General features: G+C 40.2%; 1 long non-coding RNA gene across 1 annotated transcript; it reads left to right on the top strand.

Annotated features, from left to right (window-relative positions):
• Positions 1-4828: 4828 nt before the first annotated feature.
• Positions 4829-7506, top strand: LOC106579431 (uncharacterized). The gene is made up of 3 exons (XR_001322650.2): positions 4829-5558; positions 5679-5769; positions 5897-7506. It is a non-coding gene; the product is annotated as an uncharacterized lncRNA (long non-coding RNA).
• The last annotated feature ends 826 nt before the right edge of the window (positions 7507-8332 follow it).

Below are 8332 nucleotides of genomic sequence, written 5' to 3'. Positions count from 1 at the left end.
GGCAATTTTGGGGCTTCACCATGTTTCATTGAAATGTACAGGTCTGTGTCATCCGCATAGCAGTGAAATTTAACATTATGTTTTTGAATGACATCCCCAAGAGGTAAAATATATAGTGAAAACAATAGTGGTCCTAAAATGGAACCTTGACAGTTGATTTTTCAGAGGACAAACCGTTCACAGAGACAAACTGACATCTTTCCGACAGACAAGATCTATACCAGGCCAGAACTTGTCCGTGTAGACCAATTTGGGGTTCCCATATCTCCAAAAGAATGTGGTGATAGATGGTATCAAATGCAGCACTAAGGTCTAGGAGCACGACAACAGATGCAGATCCTCGGTCTGACGACATTAAAAGGTCATTTACCACCTTCACAAGTGCAGTCTCAGTGCTATGATGGGGTCTAAAACCAGACTGAAGAGTTTTGTATACATTGTTTGTCTTCAGGAAGGCAGTGAGTTGCTGCAATTTTTTTTGAGAGGAATGGAAGATTCGATATAGGCCGATTCGTTTTTTACATTTTCTGGGTCAAGATTTGGCTTTTTCAAGAGAGGCTTTATTACTGCCACTTTTAGTGAGTTTGGTACACATCCGGTGGATAGAGAGCCTTTTATTATGTTCAACATAGGAGGGTCAAGCACAGGAAGCAGCTCTTTCAGTAGTTTAGTTGGAATAGGGTCCAGTATGCAGCTTGAAGGTTTAGAGGCCATGATTATTTTCATCATTGTGTCAAGAGATATAGTACTAAAACACTTTAGTGTCTCCCTTGATCCTAGGTCCTGGCAGAGTTGTGCAGACTCAGGACAATGGAGCTTTGGAGGAATACGCAGATATAAAGAGGAGTCCGTAATTTGCTTTCTAATGATCATGATCTTTTCCTCAAAGAAGTTCATTAATTTATTACTGCTGAAGTGAAAGCCATCCTCTCTTGGGGAATGCTGCTTTTTAGTTAGCTTGGCTACAGTATCAAAAATAAATTTCGGATTGTTCTTATCTTCCTCAATTAAGTTGGAAAAAATAGGATGATCGAGCAGCAGTGAGGGCTCTTCGATACTGCACGGTACTGTCTTTCCAAGCTAGTCGGAAGACTTCCAGTTTGGTGTGGTGCCATTTCTGTTCCAATTTTCTGGAAGCTTGCTTCAAAGCTTGTGTATTTTCTGTATACCAGGGAGCTTGTTTCTTAACCTGTCTGGTTTTAACCTGTCTGGTGTCCCACCTAGCCCATAGAAGTTAAGACAAATGTTTTTAGGGGTGCAACTGCATCTAGGAAATTGCGCAAGATTAAATTGAGTTCCTCAGTTGGGTTGTTAACTGATTTTTGTCCTCTGACGTCCTTGGTTAGGCAGAGGGAGTCTGGAAGGGCATCAAGGAATCTTTGGGTTGTCTGAGAATTTATAGCACGACTTTTGATGCTCTTGGTTGGGGTCTGAGCAGATTATTTGTTGCATTGCAAACGTAATAAAATGGTAGTCCGATAGTCCAGGATTATGAGGAAAAACATCAAGATCCACAACATTTATTCCATGGGACAAAACTAGGTCCAGAGTATGACTGTGGCAATGAGTAGGTCCAGAGACATGTTGGACAAAACCCACTGAGGTGATGAGGGCTCCGAAAGCCTTTTGGAGTGGGTCTGTGGACTTTTCCATGTGAATATTAAAGTCACCAAAAATTTGAATATTATCTGCTATGACTACAATGTCCGATAGGAATTCAGGGAACTCATTGAGGGATGCTGTATATGGCCCAGGAGGCCTGTAAACAGTGTCTATAAAAAGTGATTGAGTAGGCTGCATAGATTTCATGACTAGAAGCTCAAAAGATGAAACGTTGTTTGTTTTTTGTAAATTGAAATTTGCTATCGTGAATGTTAGCAACAACTCCGCCTTTGTGGGATGCACGGGGGATATGGTCACTAGTGTAACCAGGAGGTGAGGCCTCATTTAACACAGTAAATTCATCAGGCTTAAGCCATGTTTCAGTCAGGCCAATCACATCAAGATTATTGTCAGTGATTAGTTCATTGACTATAACTGCCTTTGAAGTGAGGGATCTAACATTAAGTAGCCCTATTCTGAGATGTGAGGTATCACGATCTCTTCCAATAATGGCAGGAATAGAGGAGGTCTTTACTCTAGTGAGATTGCTAAGGCGAACACCGCCATGTTTAGTTTTGCCCAACCTAGGTCAAGGCACAGACACAGTCTCAATGGGGATAGCTGAGCTGACTACACTGACTGTGCTAGTCGCAGACTCCACTAAGCTGGCAGGCTGGCTAACAGCCTGCTGCCTGGCCTGCACCCTATTTCATTATGGAGCTAGGGGAGTTATAGCCCTGTCTATGTTCGTAGTTAAGATGAGAGCACCCCTCCAGCTAGGATGGAGTCCGTCACTCCTCAACAGGCCAGTCTTGGTCCTGTTTGTGGGTGACTCCCAGAAAGCGGGCCAATTATCTACAAATTCTATCTTTTGGGAGGGGCAGAAAACAGTTTTCAACCAGCGATTGAGTTATGAGACTCTGCTGTAGAGCTCATCACTCCCCTTAACTGGGAGGGGCCAGAGACAATTCCTCGATGCCGACATCTTTCTAGCTGATTTACACGCTGAAGCTATGTTGCGCTTGGTGACCTCTGACTGTTTCATCCTAACATCGTTGGTGCCGACGTAGATAACAATATCTCTATACTATTTGATTTGATTTGATTTACTCACCAGTTTTAGCTTTAGCCAGCACCATCTTCAGATTAGCCTTAACGTCAGTAGCCCTGCCCCCTGGTAAACAGTGTATGATCGCTGGATGATTCATTTTAAGTCTAATACTGTGGGTAATGGAGTAGCCAATGACTAGGGTTTTCAATTTGTCAGAGCTAATGGTGGGAGCCTTTTGCGTCTCAGAACCCGTAACGAGAGGAGTAGAGCCCAGAGAAGGCTCGGCCTCTGACTCGCTGCTTAATGGGATGAACCGGTTGAAAGTTTCTGTCGGCTGAATAAGCGACACCGGTTGAGCATTCCTACAGCATTTCCCTCTAGAAGCCATGAGAAAGTTGTCCGGCTGCGGAGACCATGCGAGGGGATTTATACTAACGTTACTGGGGGCACAGACGCTGTTTCATCCTTTCCTACACTGAAATTACCCTTGCCTAACGATTGCGTCTTAAGCTGGGCTTGCAGCACAGCTATCCTCGCCGTAAGGCGATCGTTCTCCTGTATATTATGAGTACAACGACTGCAATTAGAAGGCATCATGTTAATGTTACTACTTAGCTTCGGCTGTTGGAAGTCCTGACGAACCATGTCCAGATAAAACGTCCGGAGTGAAAAAGTTTAATGAAAAAAAGTTGAGGGAAAAACTAAAAATATAAACGGTAATTAAAAAGTAAAAACCGTAAAGTTCTCAGGTAGCAAAGTAAGGTTGGCAACAAAACGCACAGCAGCATGAAAAAAAGTCTGCAAGTTGTGACCGGAAATTACGCTCAGGTGCTCAGTGGGATGTTCAAAGTTTCGGATATATTTTTTTAAACGATCCCTGATCTGTACTTCTCCAAAAATGTTGTCCTTGACCTGTTTGGAGAGCTCCTTGGTCTTCACGGTGTCGCTTGCTTGCTGGTGCCCCTTGCTTAGTGGTGTTGCAAACTCTGGGGCCTTTCAGAAAAGGTGTATATATACTGAGATCATGTGACAGATCATTTGACACTTCGATTGCACACAGGTGGAATTTATTTAACTAATTATGTGACTTCTGAAGGTATTTGGTTGCACCTGATCTTAATTAGGGGCTTCATAGCAAAGGGGGTGAAAACATATGCATGCACCACTTTTCCGGGGTTTTTTTTCATTTCACTTCACCAATTTGGACTATTTTGTGTATGTCCATTACATCAAATCCAAATAAAAATCAATTTAAATTAGGTTGTAATGCAACAAAATAGGAAAAACGCCAAGGGTGCAGAGGACTATGGTATGAAGAGTGCTTGTGTTTTTTCATAGCAACTACAGTACTTTCATACAACATGTGAATTTCCTCCAGATATCCTTCATGATTTCCGGTAGAGTTGTCTCTGTGTCTACAAGATTTGATAAGAAAGAAGTGTTTCTCATTGGAACAATTGAGCATTGCTTGTTACCTTATGAGAACAGTGACAAAGTTGATCGACCTCAGCCTATACCTAAGAGCTATGTAAAAAGACAAATGATTGGAGGCAATGGCCACAAATCTTACATTCCTTAGCCTCTGTGGGATATGTGGGATGCTAGCGTCCCAACTCGACAACGTCCAGTGTAATTGCAGGACGCGAAATGTCAGATTGTGTATAGAATCAATCTTTAGGATGTTTTATCGTAAATCTTCAATAATATAACAACCGGACAATTCCTTTGTCTTTAGAAGTGAAAAGGAATGCAGCTCACGCTCACGGCTGCATTCTGCCAGACCCCTGATTCAAACAGCTCTTATTCTATCCCCATTCACAGTAGAAGCATGAAACAACGTTCTAAAGACTGTTGACATCTAGTGGAAGCCTTAGGAACTGCAATATGACCCCACAGACACTGTATATTGGCTAGGCAATCACTTGAAAAACTACAACCTCAGATTTCCCACTTCCTGGTTGGATTTTTTCTCAGGTTTTTGCCTGCCATATGAGGTATGTTATACTCACAGACATCATTCAAACAGTTTTAGAAACTTCGGAGTGTTTTCTATCCAAATCTACTAATTACATGTAAATTCTGGGTTTTGGGCCTGAGTAGCAGGCAGTTTACTCTGGGCACCTTATTCATCCAAGCTACTCAATACTGCCCCCAGATCCCAAAGAAGTTAGGCTTCTTCCTGCAATAATTGGCTCCGAGGTACCAGAGGATGAGAAAGCTTGGGAGATTAAAAGTGTCGCTGAAGCGTTAGTTCAAAAACATCCTTTCCTGGAGGAGTCTGGCTCCAAAAGTGACTGTGATGGATGGAGAGACAGCTTGGTGTTCAAAATGGGCAATTTTAGATGCAAACTCAGCAAGTCAGCGTGTCCAGAAGTGAAAGTTAACAGTGGCAAGTAAAAGTAGCCCAGAGGGCAGCTCGCCACATTGAAAGATAAAGCGGCCTCGACGAGCAGAAGTAAACTTTCTCCCACAGCTTCCACAAGGTGAAACTGAAGAAAGTCTGGAGAGGTTGAGGGTTTTCCTTGTGGAGGAGTTGGAGGAAACGGACCAAGACAAGATTGACTTATCATTGGTCAACAGCAGCATGTGTAGGACCTTTGCATTGAGACGTAAAGAGATTGTTACCTTGAGCCCCACCATAGAGCATATCCAAGACAGATGGCCGGCACTTTTCCTCGAGGAACAAGTGTGGGTGGGGGGATGTAAAGCAGTTTTCATTTGCCTTTGTACTTTGTTTTAGGTATGTGCAGAGTACCATCCCAACACAAACCAGCAACTCCGGGATATGTTTTATTCCATGTTGGACCCACTCACAGAACGCTTGCTAGCCCTATCCAGAACGAAGCAGGGAAAGACTGGAAGAAATGGACAGGAGACAGCTGACAATCTGAATTAGTACTGCCAGGTATATAAATTAAATCAGTAAGCCAAATGTAAAGCACATTCATTGATTGAATGTTACATTTTACGATCAGTGATACCCTTACACAGATATTTAGTTCATGTTTGTAATGTTTCTCTGTAGCAACCATGTGATGTGAACACCGATCGTTGTCCTCAGATGTCTTCCAGCAATTTTCCAAGAGGATGACTCTGGAGTGTTCATAACATACATGGTGGGTTGTATTTGTGTGCGAGGTTGTTCAAATATTCTTTGACCAAAAATAAAGGAGGGGAGAAACTTGTGTGTCTTTATAAGAGTGTATTGTGACATGATAATTATATTTTCATGTTCTTTCTCAGGAAGGTACATCCCAAGACCCTGCAGCCATCAAGAGACCAGCAGCCATCATCTCAGTCATTGACGACGATGGAGATGTAGCTGCTGTGCCATTCCATTCAGGAAGAGTCTACGTGGTCCTTCAAGAGAAGGTGGTTATAAAGGATTTCCGGTGCTGGCCTGATGCACTTGTATGTTTGTACGGGCTAATGTACTCACTCCAACATGGATACTCTAATTGCATGAAGAACATGTTTGGGTTTGTACAAGAAGTGTTGTTATGTTTGGATGGAGACAGAATGAAGCCAATGGTCCTTGGTTGGAAAAACCAATAGTAAAATAAAATACCAAAAACATTTATGGTGCTAAACAATTGTAAATAGTTACGTTATCTTACAAGGAAAAAAGATTAGAGATAAAAAAAACTGAAGACGACTAAATGTTTTGTAGGCAAATGCCAACTAAAATGTCTACCTGCATTTGATTTGATCTGTGCCTTTAGTAAAACCGGTCACAAAAATGAGAAAGTCATGCAATACTATTGGCCTTTAATCTATTGAGTTTTAACATGTATAGAGATACAAGAGTAACTTGACTTCAGTTGGTGTAGAGTTTAATTGAAAGTGTTACTGTTTGGGAAAACTGAACATTGGCATTGTGAAGTTACCTTACAAATCAGTGATGAAGTTGTTGGCCTCAGCCTAAATCTTTATATATAGGAAGCTTTAGAGGCATTGGCCATAAATCTCACATTGCTGATGTCAACATGTGAAAAATGGCTGAGGTCCCAGAGGATGACAATGGATAGAGAATCTTCATGGATTTGTAAGGAGAGGTCTTTTGCATACCTGTGTATTGTTGTGGACCGGTACATATAAGAAAGTTGGGGAAACAACATTCGCACACACTGTCTACTTGCATTTAGAACATTTATTTGTCAGTTTAATGATTTGGCCCTAGACCTTACTGTAGTCAGGAATGAAGGTTTAGGACCGAAACATTGTGTGCATAAGTACATTTTATAATCTGCAAGTATAACTTTGTTTTGTAAACGTAATGGAGTGAAAATTGTCATGGAGGAAGAAATGTAAAATAAATCAACATTAATCTTCATCTTAAACAGTTAAATATAGTCAAATTGTTAGACTGTGAAATGGATGTTGGCACATCCCTACCTCTTTAATTTGATTTTATATCTTCAGCACCACTTTCAATTGAATGGAAGCTACCACATCAGTTGAAAGTGTTAATTGGAGAAGGGTCATTGTACTGTGCTCCTGTTTTAATAGTTAAGTTGTTGATAGAGAATGTTGCAATGTTACACAGTATTGAATTGATTGGAAGATGGGGTTTTGTTATCTGAGCCTTTTAAAAGTTAAAGTTAAAGTTAAAGCATATGTTCAAATGAGTCATGCTGTACATAATTGGCATTCATCTATTGATGGAGGCTAAAATAGATTCATTATGTTTTGTGCATTCATGTAATTAGAGATTTGTGGTTCTGAAGATACAGAACATGTAATTTTATTTTTTAAGAAAAAACTGCTGTAAAGCTAACTTGCTTTAGAGGAGTTGACTGAAAGAAAGAACTTATTTGAGTTACGTAACAAAAATATTAAGTTACACAGGACTAAAATGTGATTTTTTTTTACTGTTTTATGTTTAATTTACTCAATAAAAGTTGTATGCAAACTTGAACATGTTGATTCGGTATTTGTTGAATGCACTCCAAAGAATAGAGTAATTACAGTGATACAACATGAATGATTTAAGTTATTAATCAAGTGATATCATCATATACAATATAGTAATATTACTTGGAATTGTAAGTAAGTTGCGCAAAAGTTACACAGTTTGGATACTTAAACTATTTCATTCACAGTGACACGATAGAACCAAGTTAAGTGCCAAGTTGCCATGGCTTTAATGTTGTGAGTACAAACAGAACTTTACAACTAAAGTTACTGTAGGGAGTAAAAGCATGTTAATTGACAGACATTAATTAAGTATTCTGCACTCAAAAAAGTTTACTTCAACATGTTGCCCAGTCTCCAAATATTTTAGTAGATTTTGCTCAAACTATTATGTAATTCTGAAATTACCATTAGTGGACAAAAATGATTTAAGTGTGTGTTACGATACTAATCTACTTATTTTAGCAAACTATGTTGAGTACAATGTACTTCAAAGATTTCTCTACTTACTAAAATGTTTTGTGTTTAATCAACTTTAAATTGTGGCCCATTTGGGATCATGTGACACTTATAGTTTTAGTAAAGCCAGCTCTAATGTTGTAAGTAACTGTACTCTAGTATCTTACTGCAGCGGGTTTACACAAAACTTTTGAGTAATGACAACTAATAAGGGTTTACAGTGTACCTGCCCGAGTGCTTAGTGCCAACAGTAAAGGTTGGTGGAGGAGGAATAATGGTCTAGGGCTGTTTTTCATGGTTTGGGCT

Source organism: Salmo salar, chromosome ssa19 (genome assembly GCF_905237065.1).
Source record: "Salmo salar chromosome ssa19, Ssal_v3.1, whole genome shotgun sequence".
NCBI classification, from domain to species: Eukaryota; Metazoa; Chordata; class Actinopteri; order Salmoniformes; family Salmonidae; genus Salmo; species Salmo salar.
This window is presented reverse-complemented; position numbering and strand designations above follow the sequence as displayed.